Source organism: Zalophus californianus, chromosome 8 (assembly GCF_009762305.2).
Source record: "Zalophus californianus isolate mZalCal1 chromosome 8, mZalCal1.pri.v2, whole genome shotgun sequence".
Classification (NCBI taxonomy): Eukaryota; Metazoa; Chordata; class Mammalia; order Carnivora; family Otariidae; genus Zalophus; species Zalophus californianus.
This window is the reverse complement of record NC_045602.1, coordinates 67,612,317-67,631,805: the sequence shown is the minus strand read 5'-3', so window position 1 is coordinate 67,631,805 and position 19,489 is coordinate 67,612,317.

Below are 19,489 nucleotides of genomic sequence, written 5' to 3'. Positions count from 1 at the left end.
GAGCCGAAGGCAGTCGCTTAACCAACTGAGCCACCCAGGCGCCCTAGGCATATTATTTTTTAAAAGGAACATTCAAAAAGCAAAAAAGAACTCTTAGAAATTAAAAGTATGATAATAGAAATGAAAAATTCAACAAAGGGATAGAAAATAATTAAAATTTTACAAAAAGAAATAAAACAGAGATGGAAAATAAGAAGAAAAATAAATGAAAATTGGTACATCAATCCAGGATGTTGAGTTTTCAAATAATAAGAATTCCAGAAAGAGAGGAGAGAAAACAGGAGAGGAAATGAAAGACATAATTCAAAAAATTTCCTCACAACTAAAAGACATGCTTTTCTATATCGAAGGTCTCTAAGGGGATAAAAATAAGCATACATTTAGATATATATCATCATGAAAATTCTGGAACAAGATAAGATGGAGAAAAACGTTTTTCATATATAGGATCAAGAATCAGTATGGCAGGCACCTGGGTGGCTCAGTTGGTTAAGTGTCTGCCTTCAGCTCAGGTCATAATCCTAGGGTCCTGGGATCAGGCCCCACATTGGGCTCCCCACTCAGTAGGCAGTCTGCTTCTCCCTCTGACCCTCCCCCCTGCTCGTGCTCCCTCTCCCTTTCTCTCAAATAAATAAATAAAATCTCAAAAAAAAAAATAAAAAAGAATCAGTATGGCAGTGATTTCTCAACAGCAGCTTGTGGATTCCAAAAGATAATGAAACAACCTTTAAAATAATGAGAAAAATGATTTCTAACCTAAAATTCTATACCCACACCTCACACCTGTCAGAATGGGTAAAATCAAAAACAGAAGATACAAGTGTTGTCATGGATGTGGAGAAAAAGAAACCCTTGTGCACTGTTGGTGGGAATGCAAACTGGTGCAGCCACTGTGGAAAACAGTTATGGAGGTTCCTCAAAAAATTAAAAATAGAGGTACCACGTGATCCAGTAATTCCACTACTGGGTATTTACCCAAAAGATACAAAAACACTAATTCGAAGTGATATGCACCCTTGTGTTTACTGCAGCATTATTTACAATAGCCAAACTATGAAAATAGCCCAACCATCCATCAACAGCGGAATAAAGAAGATGTGAAATATATATATATATATATATATATATATACATACATACATATATAATGGAATATTACTCAACCAAAGAAAAGAATGAAAAAGACAAAAAACAGTCTCTTGGGGCGCCTGGGTGGCTCAGTCTTTGAGCATCTGCCTTCGGCTCGGGTCATGATCCCAGGGTCCTGGGATTGAGCCCCGCATCCGGCTCCCTGCTCAGCAGGAAGCCTGCTTCTCCCTCTCCTACTCCCCATGCTTGTGTTCCCTCTATCGCTGTGTCTCTCTCTGTCAAATAAATAAAAATCTTAAAAAAAAAAAAAAACCGTCTCTTAACTATAGAGAACAAACATATGCTTACCAGGGAGGAGGTTGGTGGGGGGAGGGGGGGAGTAAAATATGTGAAGGGGGTTAAGAGTACACTTATCATGATGAGCACTGAGTCATGTATAAAACTGTTGAATCACTATGTTGTACACCTAAAACTAATATAACACTGTATGTATACGGAACTGGAATTAAAATCAATTAATATTTAAATGAAATAAATCAAAATAAAATTCTATGCCCAGACAAACTGTCAGTCTAGTGTGAGGGTAGAACAAAGCCATGATTTGATTAATCAACATTTGATTAGATAATCAACATTTCAATAATTTTTAATTCCTCATACCTTTTCTCAGGAAACTACTAGAATATGTGCTCCACCAAAATGACAAGGTAAAACAAGAATGAGTAATAAACATAATCAAAGGAAAAGAAAATCCAGAGAATAGAGAAGTAAAGAGAACCCCAGGATAATGGTGAAGGGAGATGCAAGATGTCAGCTATGCATCCAGCTGAAAGGGCAGGCAGTACAGATCAGTGTAGACCCAAAATCTTCAGGAGAGATTTTTTTCAAGAAAATAAAACTGGAAGAGACCTTAAGTGTTTAAATGTATTGAGATAAGATACACAAAATGAGGAGGGTTTGGGGTTGAATTCGTGATCAACACAGAAAAATAAGCAAACATGAAAATAAAAAAGACAATTATTATTAATTTTTAAAAAATTGTGGAGGAAAGCAAAATTAATCAGACTTTACTACCTGGCTCAGCTATACTCACATTAACATAGTTGTAAGAATATAAGCACAATGGGAGAAGGGGATTTTCTACATATAACACGCGTAGAAATAGTTATTACTCCTAGCATATATGTCGTAGGGTTGGAAGCAGAGCATGAGAGTTAAATCCTTGTCTTACATAGAAGAAAGTCAGTAGGTAACATCTAAAATTGCAAATTCAAGAAGTAGCAATAGACTTGTTATTAGAAACATGGAAGTAACTGGTTGCTTCTTGGGAAGGCAAAATATTGGAGTGTGAAGATGTTCAGGTCAGCTGTTTCTCATTATAGGCCTATAGAACTCTGACTCTCTCCTTTGATAAAATTTAAAACTATACACATACAAAAAAATTTCCTGACACTAAAAATTATAAGAATCTAGAATGCTGTCACCTAATAAAAATAACTAACAATTATTTAGAATGCTCTATATACTGTTCTAAATAGTTTACATTATTAGCTCATTTAATTCAAAAGAACACTTTGACCTTAGTACTATCACTTATCCCTTACTATTTCTATCTGCCCCTGAGGAATTCAGGCTCAAAGAAGTTAACTACCTATGTTCACTTAGCAAAAAAAAAAAAAAAAAATGGAACCAAAATTTCATGGAGTAGGGAGCCCCAGAAACCAGTCTATTAAATAGTGTGTCTGGAGAATTTTTTTTTAATCTTGTTCCTTCCATGGGGTTGGTGGCGGTTGCTCATGAGATTCCTTCCATCTGGACACTCTCTCCCATCCCACCTCATCTAATTAAAGTCTATTCATTCTTCATCTCTCAAGTCAAGGCTTTCCTAACCCACAAGTCTAGGTTCAGTTTCTTTGTTATATATGTGCTTACAGAACTCAGTACCCTGCTTCAGAGCACATTCATTATTATGGTAATCATATACCCTCATGTGTGTGACTAGTTACATATACAACCAGTGACAGCCCCAACTAGAATAAGCTCTTTGAGGGCATGGGTCACATCTGTTTTTGCACAACACTATAGCCCCGGGACCTTAACAAATAAACTGAATGAATATATAAATGCATGAGCAGACAACTTAGGTTTCTGAAATATGGTTTAAATATATTCTCTCGGGGCAACTAGAGGACCCTTTGTGGTCCTTGCTATTCCTTAGACTCCAACCCTCCAGCTTCTCCAAGGAGCTTGGGGAGAGCAAATCTTGGTAATGCAAGCCAAAACACTCTTTCAAAGAAAAAGTTTCCCCAACCTGCACAAAACAGCTTATTTGGTTTTTGTTTGGTTTGGTTTTGTTTTAATGAAGCCACTTGGTTAGGTTTGTTATGAGTAGTGAAAGGCAGTAGCATTCCCTGACCTGAGATCTCTTGTGCCTTCCTACCATTCTATATGCTGAAAGATTATTAGGGCATGGAAGGCAGCATTCCGAACTCTGAGATCCTTTCTCAGAAGATGAGATGCTTCAGAATCATGTATGAAGAAATAGTCATTACTTTATCCTGTTTGCATTGTGAAAACTCCTCCAAACTGATTATCTAGTTCATTATACACCAAGAAAAAGAAATGATTGATTAGCTAAAATTTTCCTTTTTAAGCAGCAGTAGTAACAGCATCATGCAGACAAAGGTCAGAGCTCCCTACACTTAAACATTTTGTCTCCCAAGGGTCTCCTCTGATCACCCCTATAAGAAAATTCATCAAGGTCTCTCTTTAGGTGACAGTAGGGACACGTCTGGAGGGTGGCTAGGGTATCCACATATGGGCAAAGCTGCTTATTTGACTAAATAGGAAGACCTGATCCAACCATGTCATTTAGTCGCAGACAACTAAATTTTCCCTGGATTAACACAAATTAGTTTGTCTCTATTTTTTAACTAGCCGGATACACAACTTCACCTTTAACAGAAACACCTTTATTCCATGCAATTTAATAAACACATAAAAGATTCGGTGACATCTCATGAAAAAGTGCTCAACATCGCTCAGCATCAGGGAAATACAAATCAAAACCTCAATGAGATACCACCTCACACCAGTCAGAATGGCTAAAATTAACAAGTCAGGAAACGACAGATGTTGGCGAGAGTGCAGAGAAAGTGGAACCCCCTCCTACACTGTTGGGGAATGCAAGCTGGTGCAGCCACTCTGGAAAACAGTATGGAGGTTCTTCAAAAAGTTGAAAATAGAGCTACCCTACGACCCAGCAATTGCACTACTGGGTATTTACCCCAAAGATACAAATGTAGGGATCTGAAGGGGTACGTGCACCCCGATGTTTATAGCAGCAATGTCCACAACAGCCAAACTATGGAAAGAGCCAAGATGTCCATCGACAGATGAATGGATAAAGAAGAAGTGGTGTATACACACACACACACACACACACACACACACACACACACACACACACACACACACAATGGAATATTATGCAGCCACCAAAAAGAATGAAATCTTGCCATTTGCAATGACATGGATGGAACTGGAGGGTATTATGCTGAGCAAAATAAGTCAATCAGAGAAAGACATGTATCATATGACCTCACTGATATGAGGAATTCTTAATCTCAGGAAACAAACTGAGGGTTGCTGGAGTGGTGGGGGGTGGGAGGGATGGGGTGGCTGGGTGATGGACATTGGGGAGGGTATGTGCTATGGTGAGCACTGTGAATTGTGCAAGACTGTTGAATCACAGACCTGTACCTCTGAAACAAATAATACATTATCTGTTTAAAAAAAGAAGATAGCAGGAGGGGAAGAATAAAGGGGGGAAATTGGAGGGGGAGACGAACCATGAGAGATGATGGACTCTGAGAAACAAACTGAGGGTTCTAGAGGGGACGGGGTGGGGGGATGGGTTAGCCTGGTGATGGGTATTAAAGAGGGCACGTTCTGCATGGAGCACTGGGTGTTATACGCAAACAATGAATCATGGAACACTACACCAAAAACTAATGATGTAATGTATGGAGATTAACATAACATAATAAAATTTTTAAAAAACGATTCGGTGACATCTCACTCATTGGTGTCTTCAAAGAGTCTGTATACGGTTGTAGGTGTTTTGTCTTCTGACAGGTCATCATTAGTGGAATTCAAAGATGGGTCTTTGGATGGTGCTTTTGATTTCGTTCAGCCTGCTTTACAGCACACCTAGACTGCTCTGAAGAAGATTCATCAAAGACATCATGACTCCACATGCTCTGCCCTGACTGCACTTTCCCCGCTGCTATCCTCCCAGAGACCTAAGGCCGCGTGCCTGGCTATACTCTCCTCATTAGCTGCTATCCCACTCGGCCACTGCAAGCTGGAGCTGCTCCTCGTTCTTCACTGTTTTGCCTTGCATTCTCAGAGCCAAATATCAATACTGCTCACATCGTTCCAAATGTTCAGAATCAAAAGTCACATTAACAATTCTTTCTGAATATGCTGTCCATTTTTAAAGGTTTTTTTTTTAATTTATTTACATGGACTCCTTTTCACATTTAAAAAAGACATACACATTTACTTTAAGAGGCAGGTGCCCTGTGATCCTCCAAGAGATTGAAAAAATGCCTTTAGATACTGCTGGCTCATATTTAATGGCACACACAGATTTGACTTTCATTTTGTCCCGTCTTCATTCTGATCATTCATATTTAATGTTACACATACTTGACTCCCTGACTTTTTTTTTAATCTCGTATGCTGAATGGTGCACAAATTAATCCCGTATTCCACTATCCAGCAACTTGTCATTATTTATCAGCATTGACTGAGCTATCATTGTCATCTATTCATTAGCTTTCGAAAGATTTAAGCTTCTTCTCCTGTATAATCTAGCTATGTTATTTATCATATTCTGTCAGTAACTCCTCTTTTTAGTGGTATCCGCTTCACAGCAATAGATCATCTTCTGGGCCGAACTTCTCCTGAATATCAGAACTGCTACTTTTTAGCTACCACTGTTAACCTTGATGGGGCTCGCTGTTTGAATAGATCAAACTCTGCTGTCCTAGTAACCAGCAATGGTGCCTCATCACTAAATAGTCTTGTGACACCATCTAGTTTCTGTAATTCCCACTGAAGAGAGCTACCCACTGCCTTCCCAGAAACATTCTAAGAAAGCAGACCCACAGCCTTCTAAGGAAGCTGGGTTTGGTCTCATATGGGAAAATCCTCAGCTCATGAAAGCTTTTCTTTTCAGAGTACATGGGAGAGCAGGTGCTAGTCAGCGATACAGCCCCATTTCCCGGCACTCAAATAGAGGGGGAGGCCTGAAATAGTGTATTCATTTATGTTCATTTCAGGGCCGCTTCTTAAATCTCCTGGGATGTCTGTCCTCCAGACTAACTGGGCTTGGCTCTTAAAGTGAAAACTCACCCTCGCCAATAATCAGCACTCATCCTGACTTCTTAATGGCTTCAGAATCAAAACAAATCTGACTTGTGAATGGCTGGCTCAGCCCACGACTAAAAACAGGCTACATAAGATCAGAGTATGCTCCATGGATGCCAGCAACCAGCATGATATCCTTGGACTAAGGGCAGTCACATTTCCAGCATGTGGCTTCTTCCCATGCCATTTTGTTGTCTCCTGGCTTGTTTCCAGATGAGTACCCAATTAGGCCCTGGAAGAAAGAGATAAAGCAGAGCCAGTGGGTAAGGTAACCTCAGAGAGAAAATGTTCACATACCCTTTAGCATGAATCACAGCAAAAAATAAAATTAAAAATAAAAATAGGTTCGTCTATGTGGCAAAAGAAGAAAATGTGAAAATAAGAGGAAAAAAGCAAATACTGATTTGAAAAAATAGCCAAGGCTCTGAATGGGACATACAAATAATTCTTTTCAGTCTAATTCTTTCCACATAGTCGGTCAGTGCCCAACAAACATTGGTTGGATCAGAGTCTTTCTTGAAAGCTGTATCATTATAGCCCTAGTCCACTTCAATAAGGTAAATAAGGTTCACTCATGGATCAGCAGGGCAAGCTCACTGAGGAAGGAACTATTCTATACATTCCTTCAATGCTATGTAAGAAGCAGGTGATCAACAAATACTCACTGAACAAATGGATGAGCTAAGAGATGAACACCTTAGTCTTTCACTGACCTCAGCCCCGGAGCGATGCCTGCTCTACCGCACGAAGATCTAACCACCATGAACTATTCCATTTGAATCTTACTGTAAAAGTTGAAATTTTCTATCATAAACTTGGCTTTTATGCTTCAAGCTGAGAGTGTTTTTACTTGGATAATAGTGTCTCCTCTGGCTTTTTTCTCCCTTACGTAGCCATTTTGTTCAGTATTTACCATCTATGATGGAGCAGACACAGGTATTGCTACAAATTTCGTGTTGCACTGCACTCCAGGACTTACAGCATGTTTTATCATGGAACCACATTTTGGCCTTAATAAAACGCAGCACCACACAGCATGACGTTCACTATAATCTAATTAAATACAATGCCAAGGGAAATATGTCACTGTGAAGGTGAAACACACATTATTTCCTTCTCCCTTCTATGCAAGGGGCAGCTAAGGCACAGTTTAGTAAGAAAGTATTTAACGCAGTAAGGTTCAGCGATTTGCCAGCAAGACAAAAAGAAAAAGAAAGAAAGAAAGCAAGGATATAGGAGAGAGGAGAAAACATAGAAGAGAAATTTAAGGAGGAAGCAAAAGATGCGATGAATGATCAGCAGTGTTTCACTTATTTTTTTTTCCTTAAACCAAAATCTCAAAGAATTTCCACACTTAGTGATTTCTGAGAGATAATGAGTTTCCCCGAGCAATAGGGAAAAGACAAAAAAGATTTGTTTACCCCCATTACTGACCAGCTTCTTAAAGGAACTTATATAAATAGCTCCCCAAAATAGTGAGAATCTATTTTGTTTCCCCACTCTGGTGTGACAACAGATAGTTAAGGCAAGAACCAACCTCAAAAGGCAGGATGAGCTGAGTTCCAGTCCTGGCTATACATTTCACTGACTGTAACATAGGGCATGTCAATTGACATTCCGGGCCCTCAGCTTACTTATTTAAAAGGTAAAGACATTGAGTCAATTATCAATGCTAAGAACCAATATTGATTTTATGTAAGAAAATCTACGCATCTGAACTTCTGTCTTACCTACACAATCTAAAATTTCTGGTAGGGTCAGTGGATGCTTTATCTCACAATGCAAGTATTCAGAAACCTAGGACACTAGACCAATGCTCAAGCACATCAACATTCCTCTCTCTCCTGCAGCCTAGGAGACGTGGGCAAATGAAGGAATGCAGTACTTGCAAATTTGATTTACTGATGATCAAGGAGGTGGCTAGTGTCCCCCTTTTAGCAAGCAACTCCAATCTCTCTAAGAGGCTCATGGGTCCTCTCTCTCAGTTTGTAGGGTAGAAAATGTATCCCTCTCTCTCCATAAGAGAATGAGAATGCCATGGCATTCTACTTCCATGAGACACTTTAAAGATTCCTTTTCTCTGTTAAACACTAGAAGTAGGTTTAAGACTTAGCTTTGACCACCTCTTAAGATGTCATGTGAAGGTGAGTCTAATATCTCTTTAAAAAATGGGGGCAATGCCCCCTATGGTTCTCAGGTTTGAGCTTCACCTGTAAGTCCAAGACAACAGGAAGAGTCCCACTGAACATTTGTCAGATACATCTTAAATTTTATACAGCCCAAAGAGAGTCCTTTCTTTGACCACCCTCTCACCAACAAATAAAAACCTGGTCTTCTTCAACTCATCATGATGCTACTAGCCAACCTACCAGCTGCTCAAGCCAGAAACCTAGAACACAGTCTCAAAGTCTCTTCTCCCCTACTCCTAACCTATCAGCAAGCTTTCTTGACTCCACATGCTCCAGCACCAGCCTGGATCCAAGCCACCATCATCACTTGCTGAGATTCCTGCAATGGCCTAACTGGTCTCCCAGCTTCCACTCTTGCCCAGCTGTATTCCATCCTCCACCCAGCAGCCAGCCAGGGCAATCTTCTGAACATAGAAGTCAAATTATGTGACACTCTGCTGAAAGCAACCCCAATGCTTTCTAATCTCCTTGGAATAAAATCCCCCAAGTCCTCCCACATTACCAACCCCACTTACTCTATTTTCCCACCTACTCACTGCTTCCCAATCACTTAGGTCTTCCTTATTTTCTTTGATATAGAAGCTCATTTCTACCTCTGGGCCTTTGCACCCACTGTTCCTTCTCCCTAGAACACACTACACCCAGATCTTGTCATCTGAGTGAGCATTCAAACATTCCCTCCTCAGTAAGGCCTTCCCGAATTATCAATCCTACCAATCAGTTATTCTCTATCATAACTTTTTATTTTTCCCTTAGTTCTATGCATAAGTCAAAATTCTCTTATGTATTTATTTGCTTGTGCAGGGGTACCACTTTACTCTCAAACTTCCTAGCATAGGGCCAGGCCATAGTGCTCACTCAATGAATTTTTGCTAAATAAATGAATTTTCCCCTCAGATTTCATGTATGAAGTGATTCTTCAATGAGCCCTCTGTGAGCTAACATCTATGAATCTTCAGAGAAGGTAGCAAACTATTACAAAGACTACTGGCAGTCCTTACTTGGGTTACTGCTTTAAATAAAATTTCTTCCAGGATGCCTGGGGGGCTCAGTCAGTTTAGCATCTGACTCTTGATTTCGGCTCAGGTCACAATCTCAGGTCATGAGATCAAGCCCTGCATGGGGCTCCATGCTCAGCACAGAGTCTGCTTGAGTTTCTCTCCCTCTGCCCCTCCCCCCACCTCTCTCACTCTCTCTTTCTCTCTCTCTCTTCCCTCCCCCTAAAATAAATAAACAAATCTTTAAAAAATAAAATAAAATTTCTTCCAACCATTTAAAGTATTTAGTTCAATTCTGGGGTGCCTGGCTGGCTCAGTTGGACAAGCATGCAACTCTTGATTTTGTGGTTATGGGTTTGAGCCCCATATTGGGTATAGATATTACTAAAATAAATAAATAAATAAACTTAAAAAAATAAAATAGGGGCACCTGGGTGGTTAAGTGTCTGCCTTTGGCTTAGGTCATGATCTCAGGGTCCTAGGATCGAGCCCCACATCGGGATCCCTGCTCAGCGGGAAGTCTGCTTCTCCCTCTCCCTCTGCCTCTGCCTCTCCCCTTGCTTGTGCCCTCTCTGTCTCTCTCTCTCTCAATTAATAAATAAAATCTTTTAAAAATAAAATTAAATAAATAAAATAAAGTACTTAGTTCAAAAGGGCTTTTTCTGAACCCATTCAAAGCTATTTTTTGTTTTGATATAATCACACATGAACCTCAATTTTATTTTTAAATTTCTATTAGATAAATATTAGATAATATTATACAAATATTAGATAAATGTCTACCTCTGCTACAAGATAAGATTTTTCCAATAGCAGATCAAGAGAAACCCACAAAACTCTGTTGAAGATGAAATGACTAAATAATTTTTAATCTAAAACAGGATACCATGAGTGAAAGGGAGCACTATTAATAATTATGCTGAGACAACAACATAAACTAGGATATACTGTCGTCCTAATTAAAGGCCACATAGGTAATTTCAAAAATGAGATGTGGTTGTTTGGGCTAATTTTTTATTTCTGATGGGAGAGTGTGTTGGATTATTGATTTTTTTTTTAAAGAGAAATAGGAAGGAATGAAAAGAGAGCACAATATGAAAGAAACCAAAATAGAAAATAATTACTTTTTAAAGGATTTATTTTTTTTAGATTTTATTTATTTATTTGAGAAACAGAGCATAAGCAGGGGAGAGGGACAGAGGGAGAGGGGGAAGCCGACTGCCAGCTGAGCAGGCACCACCCAGGTGCCCTGAAAATAATTATTTTTTAAGAATAGAGTGCAGATAACACTACTCAATAAATATAATAAATAAGCCTACTTTAGGTCTATATTTTGGTGAAAGGAAGGGCTTGAGATGAAGAGAAGGGTGAATAGACGGGGCAAGGACAGATAAACAGAGAACGGCAGATGGGAAGAAAGAGAGAAGCAGGGTAGCTGGAAAGAATGGAGGGGCCATGAATGGACCCAAGAAGCTCTCACACATTGGGTTTCTCAGAAGACAGATGCAGAGATGGAGGCTGGAATGAGGGAGGTTTAATAGGGAGGATTTGGGGGACCGATAGCGGCAGAAGCCTGGGGAAGGAGGCGGGAGTGAGCAGAGAAAGGAGTTCTGCTGCAACACAAGACCAGCAAAGGCTTCCACCCACCTCACAAGGAGCTCTGGAGCTGGGAAGACCCTTCTGAGCTATTCCGAGTTGGAACAAGGGAGCCCGGTCTTCAAAGCCCAGTGTCGATCAGTTACTGGATGTGGACTGCGTCTGGGAGGAGGGATGACTTTGAGTGAGGCATTTAGCTGATGCTCTCTCCAAAGAGAGTTGAAGGCACAGAGTCCACCACTGTTTAGTTAGGTCATTCAGTTTTTTCCTCTTCCTCTCTGCCTGTATGTATAATCTTCAGCATATTCCTAATCATCACTTCTATGCAGATGAGGAAAGTATATGTACACACCAGTTTTTCAATATTTCTCTTGACATATTCTTCTGGGTTAAAATATCCTTGAGGGCACAACTTGCACCTCGTCCTTACCATTGGATCCCAGTATCTCCTAAAATAAAGCCAACTCACGTGGTAGATGTTTAAAGAATTAGCCTCAGGGAATCAAAATGGGATTCACTCTGACCTCTGGGAACTTCCACATTCTGGAGCCAGTTGAAAGTGACTACTTCCCTCCTAATGATGACTTCTCTGAAAAGAACTGCCCATATTTTCCTTGAAATAATTAATAAATTTCTCTGTCGCCTAAATTATCATTCCTTTCTTCAGGCTACCCCTGAAATGCTGAGAGAAATCCATCTCTCCCACCCTTGGATCTCATCAATGAGAACATTCAAATATCTCAGGTTGCTCATAATTTTAACAGCATAGTAACAATGATGATGAATATTTTCAGTAAAACTGAACTTCTTCCAAAAGTTCTAAATACCCAGGCTTGATTTTTCTGTATATTTCTCACCTCCTACTTTTCCAACACTTTGAATGATGATTTTTAAAGTAAAGAAAACGATCCCTGGACAATAACAATATGTAAAGCTATTTGCCTGTCCCTTTTTTCCTCTAACAAACTTGCTACAAATGTATAGTAAGACCCTTAGGGAAAAAAATTGAAACCCAGGGGCAAACTGTCATCTGAGGCCTGCCCAACTACACAAGGAAGTTGAGATTTTTAAACATGTGGGGTCATTTATTAAATCGCCTTTTAATAACCACTTCTAAACGTTTGGATTTTCATTTATCAGTAGAATGGGTCACCCTTTAAACTGATAGCTGTATAAAAATAATTTGGTTTTAACATATTATTTGTTAATTCCTCATATTTCAATTAATTTTGTTGGAGTTTTGTTTTTGTTTTTGTTTTTTTTACTTACAACTCAGTTTGCTACTTTTACTAAGGATTTTTAGATATTTGTGATAATTAGATTTTTCAGTCTCCTGTTAGAAGTTTTGGCTTCTCCTTCAATTCCTTGCCACTGGCAGAGAAGAGTCACTGGATATTCTGATGGCTTAAACAAAACAGGCCGCCATCTTCAGAAAAAGTTAAACCGGGACAGGCAAATCTCAGAAGTAAAATTCTAAAGATTTCTAGCTATAAGAAAAGTAGGAAAGGTGAATGAAGGGATGGGGAGAAACAGGTTAAAAGGGATTAAAAATACACTTTTCATGATGAGCACTGAGTAATGTATAGAATTGTTAAATCATTATATTATACACTTGACGCTAATATAACACTGCATGTTCAGTCTACTTCAATTTTAAAAAAGAAAGAAAGAAAAGTAAAACTCTTTAAATTTTCAATCATGGATTATATTTCCATCAAGGTAGCATAATGGAGTCAAACAGAGCTGAGTTCAAATTTGCTGACCAGCAGTGTGGCCTGGGGTAATCGTCTTTACTGCTCTGAGCCTTGATTTCCTCATTCATAACATGATCAGCTCTAGGGTCACCGAGAGGATCTAATAGACACTTGCGACAACATCTGGTGCAGAATAAGCAATTCAGAAAATAGTAGCTATTACCATTAACTCTATTGTTCAGGGTAAGTGCTTAAAATATACAAAATGTCAATAATGAGCACACATAGTATAGCGTACTTACATTCATGATTGAACATCAAACTATGTTTAATGATGATTGGACTCCAGATTCATGATTAGGCATGCAAATAATTAGGAACACCTACTTCTCAAAGTACAACGCTTTTAATGACCTCTGAACTTTTTTATTTTTCCTTTCCTAAAAGAATTCAGGAGTTTACCTTCTTCTTATCTTGGTAAGTCTCAGGCTGAGGGGCAGACCACACACTACTGGTTGTAGCTGGGAACACACACCACCATCATCCTTCTATGACAAATTACTCCATTAATATTTTCAGGTGAGTCTTTCCATAGACAATTTCAATATCCCTCACCAGCCATTTGTCCTACATCTTTTTACGTTATGCATACATCTCTCCACCCATCTGCAATAATGACTTATGAGAACATTTCCCTGAGCGTATGTTTAAAACATCAGTCAGTATTTTTCTTTTATTATTATTAATGAATATATTTCTTTCACATTGGCTGTCACATTTTTGGTGCTTGTCACAGGCTTGTAAACACTAACAAGATTAAGAAAAGCTTTGAGTTATCTGGATAATTGCTTACCTCATATAAGAATGACCTGGCAATTCATTAAATTAAATTATGAGTGAAGCACTGCTGAGTAGCTAAGAACATCAGCTATTTCAGACTCAGTAAGAAGTGGGAAAGTTTGGGAAAAGTCTGAGCTGAACCCCAAACGAGCTTCTATTGATCTGGCTGGGTTTTTTTATTTTTAATTAGAAACTGACTTCTACAGTCATTGTACATTAGCTACAGATTAAAACAAGTGGGGAGATTTGGAATATACTGACATTTACCTAAAAAATCTGATATTATATGCTGTTCCCACAAATGCAATATTAAATGGAGCATTGAAGTAATTATCTGGATAATTAAAAAACTGATGATATGCTATTAAGGAAAGAATGGGAAATAGGGAATGTAAACTCAAATCATCCATTAAAAAAATCATTGCCTCTCTTTTAACAACTATTAGTTTCCAAATGAAATGCCTCATTTAGGTGACAAGAATTTCCAAAGCAAAGAAAATATTTCAAAGTGATGATGTCTGATTGTTTTTCAAAGCATTTGAAAAACAATGATTCACATCTGTAAAAAGAGACAAACTCTGTCTATGGAATCACAAGTAAAAATTTTGCCTACATTACTGAGGTTTTCTCACAAGGTCAGCCTTGCCAAATGCAAGCTCAAATGAGAAGCAGGAAAACAAGGTCTTCGATGTGTTTGAAATGCCAGTGAAGCAGCTTTTCCTCCCCCGCTGTCTTCCATGAGATCACAGTGTGTGGAGAAGACACACAAAAGTTAAGGCAGCGAGACAACCCAAGACTGGTTTGAAAACAGAAACTGGAATCGTTCATACAGAGATTGTTGACATCATCAAAGCATTTTCTCTTAGCCTTGCCATCCAGATTTATTACATCTTTCCCCCACATGAAACCTAATAGGATGTGAACCAGAAATACAAGTCCAGACCTGTCTTTTACCGTCCTATTCAGCAGCCTTCCTCACTAGCCCGGGCTTCCCAGGACGAGATGATGAAGCTTGGGACAGACCCAGGAACAGACCCGTCTAACCCCCAGGCCACCGCTTTACACTCATATGAATTGTTCTCTTTGAGGGAGCCCCACATCAAGCTTTCTTTTGACAATTTAACATGAAACGTTGTGTCACACTGATCAGTCCCTGAGTTCACACTCCTTGAACAGGTTGAATGAAGGAAAATAAACCCACCATCTGTTCCTGACACTTGTTTAATTTTGGAGGGAATATAAAATCTGACTAACTCTGTAAGAAGAGCCGAGAAAACGTAAACAAAGCCTCTTAATTTAAAACTGACTAAACGCATGTTTTTCCCAGCTCCAGACAATCTGCTCTCTTCCAGCTGTGCTTGCTCAATTCTGCATCATTCTGGGAGCCCTGGTGTCACAGCAGTGAATAGGCAGGGTTCAGTGGAGATGAGACTGTGCCAACCTGGCCTCCCCCACAGCATACAAACGAGTGCCCTTATGAAAGCATTAATAATGCAGAGCACATCAAGGTAGACGGCTTGGCACGGCCCTGAATGCACATCAACAGAGGCAGCCGGGACTCGCCAGCCTGAATGTGTCTGCACAGGCTGACTGCAGGTGTGCCTGGTCTCCTAATCGCCAGTCTCCTTTCCCATCACCCTCAAGGGCTTCATGAATAAAGATGAAGGACAAACACTTTCTGCCTCTCTTTAGTACCTCAGCAGGTGCACACTTAATAAACTTTCTTATCTCTCTGGGTACGAATGACCTCAGAGATTCCACAAAACCAAACCTGTCATTATTTTTTTCTCCTTCCGTCCACAAAAAAAATATGTCCGAGCCACTGAGGAGGAGGAGAGAATGCATGGATGACAACAGTAAAAGAAACAAATTAATCTCGGAGAGATGCAGAATGTCCACACAGAAAATATCCACCCACGGTCACAATGTGCCTCTTTCCTTAGCAACCCATCTGCTCCACTTACCAAAGAAAAACCACCCAATCCAAAAGTTTTCACATGTTAGCGTGTGATAAGGAGTCCCTGGGATCTCTAAGGAAGATTTCCAAATAGCTTTGGAAAGAGAAATTTGGCTTGTGTTAATTTGATCATCATCTGAAGGGATGGCCAGCCCCAAACTCTAAAGCTGTATGCAACTCCTACAAACTTTACATGTAGCATCATGGAAAGCATAAAGGGGGAAAGGGATATTACAGAGTATTTTCACATTGTGATTTAAGATCAGATTATGACCTTTAAGACACCCACAATAATATCAAAGTATAAAGACACAAATTTATGGCTGAGCCAGTCAACAATTAAACACATTTTTAAAGGAACAATGATCTAAAAGTAGATTTGTTTTTATATGTGGCAGCTTCCTTCATTCCGTAGTGAGTAGCACATAGTAGGCATTTGCCAATGCTTTGCATGCTTGGGTGACTTAACACTGAAAAATTGTGGATCTTGCTACTGATCTCTCTTGCTTCCCTAAGTGTTCACTGCCTCCTTCTACCAACCAGTTGAGGTGGCTTCTTCAAATACACATGCCAAAAAAACATAATATATAAATCAGAGGACAAAGCATGAAAATCAAGGGAAACACGAACTGAAGTCAAAAGACAAAACAAAATGAAGACAAAAATGCAAACGCATCGTGTACAGTTCATAAAGGCCCTATCAAGTGTCTTCCAAACTTCCTCAGAGCCAAAGGAAAGAGAAAAGTAAATTTCTCTGAGCAACATATACACTTGTGTTACCAGAAAAGATCAAACATCCCAAGTCCTCAGAGGAAAGAAAGTTCTAAATTAGCACCAGTGTGAAAAGCAAATGTTCCCATGCATTTTCCTTACCTGCTGGTACACAAACACAGCAGATCTTCTCCTGCTTCAGACCTCCGTAGTCACTCTTCTGCTCTCCGAATGCCCTTCCCCCCACTCAGTCACGTGCTTCAGTCTCCAACCGCCTCCAATCTTACCCCAAACAACACAGGCTCAGTGAGGCCTCCTCAGCGCCCCTGCTTAAGACTGCAGAGCTCCAGTCTTACCCTGCACTGTCACGCTCTCTCTCCAGTTCATTTTTCTACATAGCGTGTACCATCTTCTCACATACCATAAAGCACATTCATTCTGTCTATTGTCTATAACTCTGGGCCCATCACCAACTAGAACATAAGTCCACAATATCAGAATGTGTCTGTTTTGTTCGTTACTATGTCGCAGGCCCATAGTATCTGCAAATTTATTAAATGAATGAACAAATGGGCAAGTTCTCAATATTATTATGATGTGCAACAGCTTCCCTTTGTGAAGTAATTCCACTGGGCAAGAAATTTGGTTCTATTATTACACATTTAGTGATGTGGCTTGATCCAAGGTCAGATTTAAACCACCTATGGTGGCTCTTAACCATATCTGGTCACAGACTCCTTTGAGATTCCCAAGAAACAGACCCTCTAATGTAATGCTGTCCAATAGAAATATAATGCAAGCCACACATATCACGTTAAATTTTCTAGAAGCCACATTTAAAAATGAAATTAATTTCAATAATGTATTTTGCAGGGCAGCTGGGTGGCTTAGTCCGTTAAGTGTCTAACTCTTGATTTTTGGCTCAGGACATGTCGTCAGGGTTGTGCAATTGAGCCCCAAATTGGGCTCTGTGCCCCGTGTGGAGCCCACCTAAGATTCTCTCTCTCCCTCTGCCCCTCCCCCTCCTAAAAAGTAGGATACACAAATTGTCATTTCATTTTTTGCATACACAAATTGTCATTTCAACACGTAACACAATATAAAATATTATTAAGCCATCTAGTTTGTGGTAATTTGTTAGAGTAGCCACAGGAAACTAATATATAGACCAAAAAAAAAAAAAAAACCAAGATGCAAACTACCAAAATCAGGAACAAAAGAAGGAGCATTGTTACTGACCTTTCAGAAATTAAAACACTAAAAAGAAAATATTATAAATTACCTTATGCCAGGGTGCCTGGGTGGCTCAGTCGGTTAAGCATCTTCCTTTGGCTCAGGTCATGATCCCTGAGTCCAAGGATGGAGCCCTGCATTAGGGTTGTCCCCGTTCAGCGGGGAGTCTGCTTCTTCCTCTGCCACCCGCCTCTTGTGCGCTCTCTCTCTCACTCTCTCTCTCAAATAAATAAATAAATAACCTTATGCCATGAAATTAGAAAGCTTAGATGAATCCTATGAATTCCTAGAAAAACACAAATTTCCAAAACTGAATCGTTACGAAAGAAAAAATCTGAATAGTCTTACAACAAGAAAATAAGTTAACAATTAAAAATTCTCACAAAGATGAGTCCAGGCCCTAAGGGCTTCACTGGTAGGTTCTACCAAATACTTTAAAAGGAAAAACTACTGATCCCTTACACATTCTTTCAGAAAATAAAGACAGAGGAAGCACTTCTCATTTCATTCTATGTGAACAATATTATCCTGAGAACAAATCCAGTCAAAGACATTAGAAGAACAAAATACTACCAACATTCCTCATAAACATGGATGCCAAAATTCTTAACAAAATACTAGCAAACTGAATCTAATGACATATTAAAAAGCTTATACGCCATGACCAAGTAGGATTTGCCCAGGAACATGGCTAGTTTAGTAATGAAAATCAATTAGTGTAATATACCATATCAATAGAATAAATGATAAATCCACATGATCATCTCAACAAATGCAGATAAAGTAATAGACAAAATCTAACACCATTTTTAATTTAAAAAACAAAAACCTCTGAACAAACTAGGAATGGAACCTGACAACGAGCATCCACAAAACACCCCATAGTTAACAGCACACAAGATAAAAGGCTTAATTATTTCCCCCAAAACTGTTACAATGGAAGGTTGTCTACTCTCTCCACTTCTATTAAACAATGTACTACAAATTTTAGTCACTATAAGAAGACAAATTAAAAGAAATTAAAGGCATCCTGATTAAAAATAAAGACGTAAAACTGTCTTTAATTGCAGATTAAATGATCATACATATAGAAAGTCCTAAGAAATCATAAAACTCTACTAGAATTAATAACAAAGTCACAGGATACAAAATCAATATACAAAAATTAATTATATTTCTATATATAGCCATCAAAGAATCTAAAAATGAAATTAAGAAAACAATTCGGGGCGCCCGAGTGGCTCAGTTGTTAAGCGTCTGCCTTCAGCTCAGGTCATGATCCCAGGGTCCTGGGATACGTATGCCCCACATCGGGCTCCCTGCTCCCACTCCCCCTGCTTGTGTTCCCTCTCCCACTCCCTCTCCCACTCCCCCTGCTTCTCCCTCTCCCACTCCCCCTGCTTCTGTTCCCTCTCTCGCTGTGTCTCTCTCTGTCAAATAAATTAAAAAAAAAGAAAGAAAAGAAAACAATTCTATTTACAATGACATTTAAAAAGAATAAAATATTTAAGAATTACTTTAACAAAAGAAGTGTAAAATTTACATACTGAAAACTATGATTAAGCCCCTCCCCAAAAATCTATAATTGCTGAAATAAAGTAAAGAAGGTCTAAATAAAGGGAAAAACTTCCCATGTTTATGGATAGACTCAATATTGTCAGACTGATCTATAAATTCAATTCAATCCTTACAAAATCTCAGGAGGACTTTTTTGTAGAAATTTACAAGCTGATTCCAAAATTTATA